Source organism: Tupaia chinensis, unplaced genomic scaffold (assembly GCF_000334495.1).
Source record: "Tupaia chinensis unplaced genomic scaffold, TupChi_1.0 Scaffold000316_1, whole genome shotgun sequence".
Lineage (NCBI taxonomy): Eukaryota > Metazoa > Chordata > Mammalia > Scandentia > Tupaiidae > Tupaia > Tupaia belangeri.
Genome location: NW_006159809.1, coordinates 6,270,722 through 6,283,013, shown reverse-complemented (window position 1 = coordinate 6,283,013; position 12,292 = coordinate 6,270,722).

Genomic DNA, 12,292 nt, shown 5'->3' with positions numbered 1-12,292 from the left:
TAAAAGAATAATACAACAAGAGGCAACAGAAATAATTAAAAGTAATGTAAATATGATTTAATAGGGAAATCTGTTAATATAGTTTACTACATCTTCAGGTAAAGGGAGAAAACTTTGTAGTCATCTAAACAGGTGTGAAATGGTAAGAGAAATCTGCTCTTGGGATGTAAAAATTCGTAAGGAAATGTTACTTCTTCACCTATAATAATGGTTGAAAACAAAAATTTAAATAGGCTAATCTGCAAATTTATGACTTCTTATGAACCTATCAGAGAGCCAGTATCACAAGGTTAAGAGATAAAGTAGAATTCAGGGAATGAAAAACCCACTTAAGGAGAAATGGAACATACAAACTATTTCCCTTTGGCAGAGAACAGGAGAAATAAGTGGCTCTATAAGGTGGCAGCAGCTTACTTCTGGAAGAATTTGCAAGCTGTGTTACGGAAAAGATAACTATAGCAAAGGAAATTCAAACCTAGTAGAGCTATTAATTAACTCACATTTACCCCACCACACACATGCATGTGCATGTACATGCACACACACACACACACACACACACACACACTGATCGCCACACATTGAAAGAGACATGCCCATCTCTGGACATAGGTATTATTTATCTCAACCTCTGTTATTTTTCTATACATCATGTCTAATATTCAATAAGAACTTATATAAAAAGCAAGATAAAAATTGTCAAGAGATAGGCTAGCCAATAGAAATAGACCCAAGGATGACCTCAATGTGAGAATAATCAAATAAGAACCTCAAATAGCTATGATTAATATGTTAAGAAATTCAGTGGAAAAGGTAAACAACATGCTTAAACAGATTGGGAATTTCAACATTGAGATGGAAAATATTAAAAAGCCACATGAAAATACTGAGAAAAAACATGCTATCTCAAATAGAGAAGAATTTGCTTGGCAAGTTTATCAGTACAGAACTAGACAAAGAAGAGAAAATCATCCTTGAATTTAAAAGTAGGTCAATATGCATTTTACAGACTGAAGCACAAAGAGAAAAAGGTTTAAAACCGAGCAGATCCAAAAGCTATGATATTATCAAACTGGAAGTCCATAACAAACAAGACTTGGAAGATGAAATATTTGAGGAGATAGTGGCTGAGAAATCTCTCAAAATTGTCAAAGGACAGCAAACCCCAGATCAAAAACTCATAGAAGAAAAAAATACCAAAATGAAACAAAATAAAATCTCAACATAAAGTCAAACTATAAAACAGCCCAAATTTTCTCCAAATCAATCTATAGTTTTGGTGAAAATCCAGTAAAAATCCAGTGAGATATTTAATAGAAATTTATATGCTGGACCAGCTTGTGGCTTGGTGGTTAAATGAGCTGGATCCCACATGGCTAACTGCCTGGTTCAATTCCCCGATTTAGTGATTTAGTGGCTTGAGAAACATTCTGGGTGCATGTGTGTGTGCCCCAAATCCTGACAAGCTGGAGAAATGAAGAGATTATCTCATGATCATGCCCCATGGAGGATGATTTCTTGCTTTCTCTCCTTCTTTCCAGAAAGCACGTGCAACCTCTGGCAATTTTTCAAAATTGATATGCTAATCCTAATGTTTATTTGGAATAGCAAAGAAACCAGAATATCCAAAATAATTTTGTAAAAAGAAAAAAAAAGTGGAAAGACTCATAGTACCTAATTTTTCGAGTTATTATAAAGCTACAGCAATAAGAACTATAGTACTGGCAGGAAGATACTTAGATTGATTAAACAGAATAGAGTTCAGAAATGGATCCTCACATGTATAGTTGATTAACAATAGTTTATTTTTATAATAGGTAAAAGACAATTCATTAGAAAAGTGGAAGTCTTTTCCACAAATGGTGCTGAGACAACTGGACCTCTCTCTCTTTCTCTCTCTCTCTCTAACACACACACACACACACACACACACACACACACACAGCTACAATCGATACCTCACTCTATACAAAGAAATAGTTCAAAATGTGCCATAAGCCTAAATGTAAATTATAAGACTGTAAAATTTATAAAGAAACCCTTTGAAGGAGACCAGCAGGTGATGTGGTGGTTAAGGCACTAGACACTCCCATATGGCCGACCAGGGTTTGAGTCCTGAATCTGGTGGCTTGCTTTCTCACTTCCTCTCTCTCTCACTCTCACTCTCTATCTCTCTCTGGTCAAATTAAAAAATAAATGAATAAATAAATAAAATATAATAAATAATTTTTTAAAAAGAGAAATACTAAATGCTGTGGAAGAAATTGTGTGACTTTGGGTTGAAGAAAGGTTTTTGGTATGACCTAAAAAGTAAAATCTATAAAAGAAAATATTGCTACATTGGACTTCACCAAAATTTAAAATTCTGCTCTTCAAAAGACATAGTTAAGGTGGTTCAATATAGCAAAACCACACATTTAATACACCATATTAACAGAAAGAAAGGTAAAAACCCTATGATCATTTCAGTCAATGCAGAAAAAGCATTCAACAAAATACAACATGCCTTTAGGATCAAGACTCTCAGGAAAATTGGCATAGAAGGACCGTTTATCAGTATAATTAAAGCCATTTATGAAAAACGTACAGCTAATATTATACTGAATGGGGAAAAACCTGAAAGCTTTTCCACTAAAAACAGGTACAAGACAAGGCTGCCTACTTTCTCTACTCCTATTCAGTATAGTACTGGAAGTCCTAGCCAATGTGATCAGACAAGAGAAGGAAATAAAAAGCATTCCAATAGGGAAGGAAGAGCTAAAATTATCTCTGTTTGCAAATGACATGATTGTATAAATACAATTCCCAATAGTATCCATAAAGAAGAAACTTCTCAAAGTAAAAAAGGCATACAGTAAAGTGTCAGGATACAAAATTAACTTACAAAAATCTATAGCATTTCTATATACAAACAGCAAGCAGACAGAGACAGAACTGAAGAAAGTATTTACATTTACCATAGGCACAAGAAACATTAGATACTTAGGAATAAAACTAACCAAGGAAGTCAAAGACCTCTACAAGGAAAACTAGGAAAACCTTAAAAAGGAAACTGAAAAGGACACTAAAAATTGGAAGAACATCCCATGTTCCTGGATTGGCAGAACAAATATAATCAAAATGGCAATCCTACCCAAATTAATCTACATGTTTAATGCAATTCCTATAAAATTACAAGAGACATTCTTCACAGATCTGGAAAAGACAACCATAGAATTTGTCTGGAATCATAAAAGACCCCATTTTGCTAAAGCCATCCTGTGCAAGAAGACTGGAGTAGGTGGCATCTCACTTCCTGACTCCAAAATATATCACAAATCTGTGATAATCAAAACAGCATGGTATTGGCACAAAAACAGACATGAATACCAAAGGAACAGAGTAAAGACTCGAGAAATAAACCCCAAAACAAACAGCCAACTCATCTTTGACAAAGGGTACCAGTCAATCCAGTGGGAAAAGGAAATTTTCTTTAGCAAATGGTGCTGGAAAAACTGGGTATCCACCTGCAGAAAGATGAATATGAACCCTTATCTATCACCATTAACAAAAATCAAATCAAAGTGGATCAAAGATCTAAACTTAAAACTGCAAACTGTAAAACTACTGATGGAAAACATTGGGGAAACTGGGAGACATTGGGGTAGGCAAAGACTTCTTAAGCAAGACCCCAAAAGCACAGACAATAATGCCCAAAATAGACAGATGGGATTACATCAGATTAAGGAGTTTCTGCACAGCATAGGACACTGTAATTAGTGTGAATCGACAACCCTTGGAATGGGAGAGAATTTTTGTCAACTATGCCTCAGATAAGGAACTGATAACCAGAATGCACAGGGAACTCAAGCAGCTTACCCAGAAGAAAATTACTAACCCAATTAAAAGATGGGAAAATGAGCTGAATAAAATATTCTCTAAGGAAGACATACAAACTGCCAAAAAGCATATGAAAAAAATGCTCAACATCCCTCATTGTAAGGGAGATGCAGATCAAAACCAAAATGAGATACTGCCTAACCCCAGTCAGAATGGCAAAGATTAAAAAAATAAATAACGATAAGTGCTGGAGAAGATGTGGTGAAAGGGGGACACTCCTACCCTGTTGGTGGGAATGTTAATTGGTCTAGCCACTGTGGAGAATGATATGGAGGTTTCTCAAAGACCTTCAAATAGAACTACCATATGATCCAGCAATCCCACTCCTGGGTATCTACCCAAAGGACAGGAGAGCACTCAGTTGGAAAAGTGCTTGCAAAACTATCTTTATTGCAGCATTATTCACAACTGCTAAGAAATGGAACCAACCCCAATGTCCACAAACAGATGAATGGATTGAAAAATTGTGGCACATATATTTCATGGAATACTATTCAGCCATAAAAAACAACAAGGCCCTGGAATTTGATAGAAAGTAGATGAATATGGGAAATTTGGGGGAAAATGGAGAGGTAAGACACTTATGGGACACAAATAAGGTTTTTTATCTGTTGACAGGGATGTGTACATAGTCTCAACTGGGCTGGACTGAGGTGTATATCATGCTGGGTAAAGTCTCTTCACTATCTAAATGATGTATAGCATTTTAATGTATAAATAATAATTTTAAAAATTAGTAAAAAAATTAATTAGGTCTAAATTTCCAAAAATTAAAAGAAAAAGAAAATACAAGACAGTGGGAGAAAATATTTATAAAGCATATATATATATATATCCAGAATATATAAGGAACTCTTATAATTTAATGATAAGAAGACAGCTAACTCAATTTAAAAATGTACAAATGATTTAAACATTTAACCAAAGATACTATATGGATAGCAAACAAGCACATGAAAGAGTGGTTTATACCACTAATCATTAGGAAAATGTAAATTAAAACCACAATGTGATATCACTACACCCCTGTTAAAATGGCTAAGGTTAAAAAAACTGCTAATGCTAAATGCTACTGAGGGATGTGATTAACTGGAACTTTCAAACATTGCCGGTGGAAATGCAAAACAGCACAGCCTCTTAGGGAAAAGGTTTGGCAGTCTCTTATAAAGTTAAACATATACTTACTATATATACATGACTTAGTACACCTACTCCTAGGAATTTACCAAAAAGAATAAAAACATATGTCCACACAATGAATGGTATGTAAATTTTTAGGAGCTTCATTCATAATAGCCCCAAATTGAAAACAACTCAGAAGTTTATAAGCAAGATGGACCAGCAGTGGCACATTAGTAACACAATGCTCTGTGATACTGGACCCACAAGGGAAGGTCCCAGGTTTGTGTCCTGAGGCCTCCCTCTACATGCCAGACATGTACTGGTTAAAGTTGGGGTATGAATTACAGAGTGAAGGCCCTGTGGCGGATGGTGTCTCTCTCCCTTTCTCACTCTGTCTTTCTCTCAGAAGAATGAATGGTGTAGTTGTTAAGGTGCTGGATCGCACATGGCCAACCACATGGTTCAAGTTCTAGACCCGGTGGCTTGAAAAATATGGCAGGTACATGTGTGTGCATGCCTAAAATCCTGTGTCTGTCTCTCCCTCTTTCTGTCTCTCTGATGAGTGCACACACCTTAGAACAAATTTTTTTAAAAGTTTATCAATAAGTGAATGAATAAGTAAATTTTATTATATCCATATAATGGATATACTTTACAGCAATAAAAAGAGTATAGTTTTGATATATGCAACAACATAAATGACTCTCAAAAGCATTATGCAATACGAAAAAGGCTAAACCTGAAAGTATAAAATTTATAAAAAAAAAAACTTCAGAAGAAATCTTTGTGACTTTGGATTGGACTGAGTCTTTTTGTTAATGATCTAAAAAGCATAATCTATAAAAGAAAAAAATCTATACATTTGATTGCATTTATTTAATATTCCACAAAAGGCAAAAAAACTATAGGGATAGGAATCCCCTAGCTATTCCCAAGTTCACAAGCATAAATATTCTCCAAGTTAATTCTCTCCATGAAAATAAACTTATGCAAGGCTGGCCCTATGGCCTGGTGGTTAAGGAAGCTGGGTCCCACATGGCTGACCATAGTTTGAGAAAACCACACTGAGCACATGGGTGTGTGCTCCCCAAATCCTGACTGGATGGAGACATGGAGGTAAAGGGATTGAGACGTCACCACGCAATAAGTCACCATGCCCTATTAAGGGTTGCTTTATCCCTCTCCTCCTCTCTCTTTCTCCCTCTAATGAATGCATGTACCCTGTAGCAACTGAAACAATTTATGCAAAAATAATATTGCGTGGGAAAATTCCTAAGATTCAAGTTTTACCACCTTAACATGAAAAAAAAGATGTTCCTAATGGTGTTATTTGTAACAGGCCTTTAAAATAAGAGGTTGGATGACCAAAAAAAGCAGCCATTCAAGGTTTTAGGGAATTCATGTTGCTTATAAGTTTATTCTCATAGAGAAAATTAACTTGGGGGATATTTATGTTATGAACTTTGGGAAGAACTGGGAGATTTCTATCCCTATAGTTTTGCCTTTCCCAATGTTATAACATTTATGTAGGGGGGATATTAATGACATAGGAGATGTTTATGTCACATATATGAAAAAGAAAATAGGATACAAAGTGGAAATACTAGTAGCTAACAGCTGAGTGGCTGTAAGGGCCTGGGCTCTCTAAGTGCTTTAGGTGTGTTAGCCATTCAATGCTGACAACTACCAAACTGTTGTCGTGACCATCAGTTTGAGACGAGGCTTAGGACACTGATATAGGATGCTCACAAGAGCTGAGATTTAATTCATGTAGCCTACTGGACTCAGTGCTCTAACCACTATATTTTGTTGTCTCTGTCTTGTGTGACCCCAGGTCTGTATATTTTATTTATTTATTTATTTATTTATTTATTTATTTATTTTGAGAGGTTTTTGCTATAGGGCACATACAAAGAAAGACAAAGAGAGGCAGAGAGATAGAAAGCGAGAAATCACCTCTCGGGGGAATGGCCACGCTGCAATCCCTTCTCCTCTATTCTCTCGGGGGGCATGCACGCACATGCGCCCCATGTGAATTTAAGCCACCGGGTCCAGGACTTGAACTGTGGTTGGCTATATGGGAGTCCAGTGACATAGCCATTATGCCAACTGCTGGTCCCTGTATATATATTTTTAAACATACCACATAGGCCTGGAAACAACTGTACCAATATGTTAACTAAGTTAACTCTGGATGGGGGTCATAGGTAGCTTTTATTTATTTTCTGTGCTTATAAGATTTGTACAAAAAAAAAAGAGTATGATGTTTATAATGAAATAAAATCACATATGTGACTCAAATAACTGAAGACAGTCTTGTCTGAACTGTTGCCTTTTCATGAGACACTGCCTTCTAAGACTGGGGTCTAGACCCTGTAACACAAGCCTGTGGCTCTGAAGGGGCCCTGTACTCTCCCTGGCCCCACCCTCTCCTCTGGTGTCACCCCACCTCAGAAGTCTCAGATGAGCAGAAGCTCTGTCTCCAGAGAAAAGCCTTCCAGCGGCCTCTGCCAGGCATCCTGGACGGCAGCCGGAGGGAGTCTGGGAACATCCAGCTCTCCCTGAGTCTGACGCCGGCAGGACTGGCCCTGGGTCCTCAAAGACAGAAAAGACCCAGGTTTCTTTCTAGTGGGGGTAGGGGGGGTGCAATGATGAAGGACAGAGAACTATAGGGCAGTAGTGGCAAAAAAGTCAACAGAAATAAAAAAAAAGACCTGTTTGATTACACCATGTCTTTCCTCCCCAGACCCCCTCTTCCCTCCCTGGGCTGTATTCAAACCCTATTGCATTTGGAGGGAAATCCAACCCATGTGTTTCTGATTCATTTACACTTAACTCATCAAAATCCTGTTTTGAAAAAGGCCATTGGATGGTCTACAAAGTCTGAGCAAAGCTCCCTGCTGCCGCAGGCTGGTTGGGGACTCACCAAATACCCTCTTGTAATCCACCAGGCCTGTGGGCAGGTTCTGCACCCTAGTGAAGCTGTTTGAATGTTTGTTCCCCAACTTGGCCCCCTTGGAGTCCCTTCCTCGCTACCTTCTGCCTCTGTGGCTCTCAGGCTGCCTTTGAGGGCCTGGAAAACCCACAGAGCCCCAAGGGAGGGAGAGACACACTGTGCCACCCTTCTTGCAGCAAGGCCGGATTAATGGCCAACCTATAGAGGAGACACCAAACCCAAAGTGGGGAGGCTAGTAGTGAGATCTCAGGTACAGGGGGTGCATTTGAAGGCAAGGAAGACTGCAGGGACCCCATCACAGTGGAATGCTCAACTCAGACAAAAGGGATGGAGGAACAAGCAGGTACCTATTTCTCCATCCAAAGTGTAAATCTGAACTACTTGTCAACCTTGGACTGGATTTGAGTGAAGAGCTGGTCTTCCATCCAGAGTGGGACACCTAGTTCTCATCTTTGGGCTCAACAAGTTTTCTTGGGTCTGTGTAGGGTGTAGCTCAGTGTCAGCTACTGGTATAAAGGCAAGTTCTCTGAAGCAGACATTTGGAAGTCATTAAGTCAAAATATGGTTGACTCAGACACAAAGCATGCCAGAGCTAGGAAAGACCTTAGAGAACTTTGTGGTCCAACCCCCACATTTACAGATCTATCCCCATGAGATCTCTCTTCAGAAGGATTTAGAGTAAGCCAAGCTCCTCCAACTTGTTGGGGAGCATTGGGTGTGGTCAGAGAGACAAGAAAGGCTGGGCTGCTTCCAAGCAAGGCCTAAGATGAAACATGCAAGTGAGAATGAAATAAAGGAATGAGGACCTATAGGACCATCACAACAGACTTGGACCTTTGAGATCAGCCCCTTCCTTGTATTATTCCTTTTCCGTGTGATTACTAGCAAAGGCAATTCTTTAGAACCTGCCAAGAAAGTGTTTGCAACTGAGGACCAGAAGGCAGGCAGCGCCCTGTGAGGGACTGAGGGAGGACACCAGAGGCTGGCTGAGACAAGGAGATAGTACATGAATTACAACATAATTGTTTACAGGAGGGTGGGGGGGGGTGTCTTTCAATCATGAAGCTCAGAGAGATTCAGTAACTTGCCCCACATCACACAGCTACTAAGTGCTGACCCCAGAGTCATATCTTCTGGCTCTAAAATCCATGCAACTAAAGAAATAGTTGGGAATGGAAAAACTGGAAAAAAATTAGAGATGGCTTTGTACTCACTGGTGTGCAAGGCTGATAATCGAGGAAACTCCTAGAAGGAGATGTGGTGTGCAGAGTCTAGGAGAGAAGGAGCATGGCCTATTGTGGGGAGAATAGTCCAAATAGAGGATTCAGGGGGGAGAGTCAGTAGGGGTAGAGCTCAAGGGAACTAATGGCATGTGGTGGTTACACCAGAAATCTACCAGCAGGTGGCAGTATTTCAGAACAAGAAGGGATAAGTAGGTTAGGACAGTGATAAAAAGAGATACTTACTTCTTCCTATGTGTGGTAAACATTTCATAAAGAGCGTCTCATTGAACATTCACAACAACCCTATGAGGCAGGCACAATTATTAGCCTCATTTTACACATAAGAAGGTGTAATAACTTGCTTAAGGACACAGAGGCAGGAAGTACCAGGACCAATCAGGCAGTCTAACTTCAGCTCTAAACTCTCTATAGACCTAATGTCATAACTCAACCCATAAGCATATACTGAATTTCCACCATGCGTTAAGCATTGTGCTGGGTACTAGAGATGCAACAGCAATGTTGACATCCTTGCTCCAGGATCTCAATCACCGAACTGAGTTTTAACGAATGCATGAGGCTCCTACCCCATGATAATGGCAGCAAGTACACACAAGGAGCAGGTAATGGGGCTGAGCCCTGAGCAGAGTCCGCAGACCTGGTTCAAGTCCTGGCTCCCACGCTGTCTGGCCAGGGTGGCCTTGGGGATGTTAACTGACGTCTGAGGGCCTCTGTTTTTTTCTTCAATCTATCGTTGGGTTTAATATTGGCCTTGTGAGGATGAAATGAGGAGAACACATGTGGAGAATTAGACATGGAGTTGTTCATGGGGTTTACAGAAATGACAGCAAATATGAAATACAAAAGACGAAGGAGCTCGGAGAAGGGGCAGTTGAAATGAATTTCCAAGACTGAGCAGTTTGGCAACAAGAAGGACTCCAGCCTAGGAGAGGAGCATTAAGAGTGGAGAATCAATGGCCCATGATGCCTGAGAAAAGGTCAGGGTGGGAATTCCGGGGAGGAACTCATGAATACCCTTAGCTCCAGGGAACCAGTGCACCGTGAAAATACAACCAAAGCTGGAGGGTTTCAAAATGGGCTAGACTTAAACAAGTTAGAAGATGACCTGGAGCACTCCCATCAGTGTGTTATCATTTTAATAAGCATCACACAGGCCTACTATGTACCAAACACTCTTTTTGAGTTGGTTCAGCCTGGGCTTCCCCTCCTGCACTATGGCATGCTCCTGGAGCTGCTCAGAGCTCTGCCTTGCCGTTGACTAGATCAAGCCCACTCAAGCCCTTCACCATCAGCTCCACCCAGGCCTGCTCCCAGCTGGCCCAGTATGTCGGTGAACAATCTGGTTCTTATCAGAAGTTCCTACATACTCTGCATAATCTGCTCCACCTGTGACTCCACCAGACACACTCCCCAGAGCAAGAAGGAGCATCCAACCAGGGTAGGAGGCAGAAAGACAGTCTCTGTCCTGCTGGGGTGGTTGAGTCATTCAGAAATGGAGCTACCTACCCCAGGGCATTATGGGTGATGAGAGGGTGCTCGAGAAATGTTGAGTTGAATCCCATGTATCTGCAAACACAATGTCTGTTACCTGAGGGAACATAGAGCCAGAAGTGGAGAAGCAACAGGGCCTGCATATCCTTCTCTCCACCTCCATTCCTGACTTCCAGAAGCAGCAGCTACGACATCCTCCCTCTCAGTTCCTATCAACACCATGCCTCCCACACATGTGCCTCCCCCTGCTTCTAGCCTTCCTTCTCAAGACGTGACAAGAACAAAGGCTAGTGGCTCTTCAGGGTGGGTGGGGGTTGATGGGGGGGCCTGTCTGGCTCTGGTGCTACTTCATGGGGGTGCATTCCTTTCTAGACCACCCCCCATACCCTCAGAAATATCATCATTCATTCCATCATCCACACAGCTGGGACTGGGGGAGGCTATGACAGGTGGGCCAGCAGGGGAGGTGGGGATGGGGCGCCACGGGTCTTCTCCCTACCCCCCCGAACAAGACAGATATGTCCCCTCTGAACATGCTGGGGGAGATTATTTTAACAAGCACTTTTGTACCAGGAAATCAGTGTGTTTAACCTAACAAGCAAAGAACAGCCCAGCGGGGCCCATAAATCTAGTTCCCACCTATTAATTTTACGGCCTACATAAAGCAGTGTTGAAGTCCAAAGTATATGTGACCTAAAAAGGCATTGCTCATTCTGACACATATACGATGTGGCCAGGACTCGAACCCTGACCCTGACCCTCACTCCAGGAAGCCAGCTCCCAAGCCGCACAGGGTGCAGAGGCTCATGCTGCAGAAACCTGCCCTGTCTCCTCTAGGAAGGACAGGAAGCTGGAGGAGACAACTGCGGAGGGGCTGGAGGATGTGGGCACTGCTGAGACTCGGGTACTGAGGACCCCCTGCTCAGAGGCCCCAGCCCCTCCAGGGCTGCTGTGTGGAGTTGGTCACAACCTGCAGGCGCCCAGATGACAGGATAAACTTGGGGCTGGAATCAGCCTGTCCTCCATTCTCCATACCTGTTCCCCTAGGGCAGGGCCATGTCTGCCTAGAGAGGGACCTTTTAAAAGTCCACACAAAGGAAAGTACTATATTGTTTGGAGGCAGTGTTCACAGTTCCCTAGGATGACTTCTGATCCCCATCCTCACTGCCTCAAATCCAGCAACTCACTGTACCTCCAAACCTGTTACACAGTCCTCCCGCCAAAGAAATCATGACAACTGTTGGTACCTAAAACCAGCTATAGCCAATCCCCAATCCAAGCATGATTTATTGTCTCGTCTACCATGCAAGGACTGCAACTGGGCCACTCTGGTCACCCCACAGCAACTGCATATTGATCCCCACAAAGTCATCACGACATGAACAACCCCAATTCAATGGAGCCTAAGGCACCTCAATGCCATGCTTATCCTATAACAGAACAAAAAACTCGAGAAACCATATGCCAACAGCACACGCACTACAACCCTGACTGTGCCCAAGCCCAAACCCACAAGCTGTGCTCAGTCTCTCCATTTCCCAGATGCATGCTCAACCTTTCTCTGTCATCTGTACCTAGGAGGCTGACCTCTTAGGAGGCC